General features: G+C 43.7%; 1 non-coding gene across 1 annotated transcript; it reads left to right on the top strand.

Annotated features, from left to right (window-relative positions):
- The first annotated feature begins 1,682 nt into the window (after window positions 1-1,682).
- TRNAQ-UUG (transfer RNA glutamine (anticodon UUG)) lies at window positions 1,683-1,754 on the top strand. Its single transcript has one exon. It is a non-coding gene; the product is annotated as a tRNA-Gln (tRNA).
- The last annotated feature ends 337 nt before the right edge of the window (window positions 1,755-2,091 follow it).

Raw genomic sequence — 2,091 nt, 5'->3', positions numbered from 1 at the left:
AATTCGAGTCAACTTCAATTCCACTCGAATTTGTTCTTTCATCCCTAGTCTTCACTGAATATACTGGGTGGGCCATGTATGAGATACTAAATGTGCAGTTGGCAAGGTATGAAGAGATCCAGTATAGGGCAAGGTCTTTGACGCCAAAGGAATAGAGGATCTGTAGTAGGAGGCAGTGGTCAACTGTGTCGACAACAGTGGACAGGTCTAGAGGGAGTAGTATAGAGAAATGCCTGTTAGCTTTGGCTTTAGGTAAGTCAATAGTATTTTTGATCATAGTCAGTTTCAGTGGAATGGTGAGGATGGAAGCTAGATTGTAGGTTGTCAAAGAGTGGGTTACATGAAAAGTGAGAGGAAAATTCAATGTAGATGTGCTGTTCAAGGAGTTTGGAAATGAATGGGAGCAGCGATATGGGGCGATAGCTGAACATAACGGTTAGGTCAAGGAATGGCTTTTTGAGGATAGGTGTGATCATGGCATGTTTGAAATCAGAGGGAATGTACCAGAAGTTAGTAATAGGTTGAAGAGATATGTTAGGGATGGGGTAAGTGTGAGGGTGAGATTGGGGAGGAGGTAGGATTGGATTGGGTCAAGTGCACAAGTGGTGAGGTGTGATTTGAAGAGGAGACGATTAAGCTTCCCTACAGTGAAGTTGGCGAGGGAGGTTATGGGGTAATGGCATTGGTCTAATATGCAAAGGGGTTGCGATGGTCGAACAATAAAGACTTCTCTTGTTTGGTCTTTCTTATTTTTGAAGTGCGTGGAAAAGTCCTTGACAGAGACTAGAGAAGTCGGAGGGGGCAGTGGTGGGTGGAGGAGTGAGTTAAAAGGATAGATGTCAATGGTAGAATAGAATCTGAGAGTGTTTGAGTGTCTATATGTGCAAGGTTTCAGCAGGTGTGTGCTAGTTGTTGGACATGGGTGACAGGTGAAGCAACCAGTGATGGGAACGTGTCAATAAATAGTATTTACTCCATTGATTCATATTAGTCATGTAATCAGAAAAGCAACCGTGATTGGTCCTTTTATGCATCAGTCACTTAGTGTTAATGATGTGAAGGGTAATCTCATTGGTCACCTCAAGTCCCATCCCAATGACTGCCCCTGTAAAGATGTCAACAATCTCCCACTTGGTTATCAGAAGATAAGATTTTTCAGGCCAGTCAAACATTATGTTTATCAACACTGCATATATATCATGAATGTGGACAGAATCATCGTATTACTGATTACGATTCAAATAAAGGTTGAGGGCAGAGCAAAGTACTGCAGTGCGCAGGCGCCGAGCCTCTCTGACCTTTCCTGGCGCCTGCGCACTGCAGTACTTTGCTGTACCCTCAACAGGGCAGACAAAGTACGCCTGTGCAGGAGCCTTGGCAGGAAGACAAGAAGAGGACGTCTTCGCATGAAGTTGGGAGGCGCTGGACCGGACCGCAACTCCCATCGTACCCAAACCAAACCGCCACTGCCCTTCGGTGTGTATAATCTAACTTGTTTTTCTTATCTTTCAGGTTACATCGGGGGGCTTATCTACAGCATTACAGAATGCTGAAGATAAGCCCCTGATGCCGGTGGCCTTATTTTATAGGCCAATTTTGTGGTGACAGATTCCCTTTAATTACAGGTGTCTGGTTCTTGTTCATTTACGAAACATGAGAGTCAGGTATGAGGTCACCCAGCAGGTTCCATGGTGTAATGGTTAGCACTCTGGACTTTGAATCCAGCAATCTGAGTTCGAATCTCGGTGGAACCTAAATTTTTGTAGACTTTCTTGGTGTCTTGGGTTTAGGTTATAATATGTGCCGTAGCTTAAATGGAGCGTTTCATTTATAGATTACCTACTGTTTAAAGCAGATTCTATGTGTCCGAGCCCTCCCATGCACCCAAATGGTGGCTCCCCCCCATATATGGGGTATCAGCATACTCAGGACAAATTGTACAATAACTTTTGGGGTCCAATTTCTCCTGTTACCCTTGGGAAAATACAATACTGGGGGCTAAAAAATAATTTTTGTGGGAAATTTTTTTTTATTATTTTCACGGCTCTGAGTTATAAACTGTAGTGAAACACTTGGGGGTTCAAAGTTCTC

Source organism: Ranitomeya imitator, chromosome 4 (genome assembly GCF_032444005.1).
Source record: "Ranitomeya imitator isolate aRanImi1 chromosome 4, aRanImi1.pri, whole genome shotgun sequence".
Classification (NCBI taxonomy): Eukaryota; Metazoa; Chordata; class Amphibia; order Anura; family Dendrobatidae; genus Ranitomeya; species Ranitomeya imitator.
The sequence above is the reverse complement of the archived record's forward strand: the minus strand, read 5'-3'. Positions and strand labels throughout refer to the sequence as shown.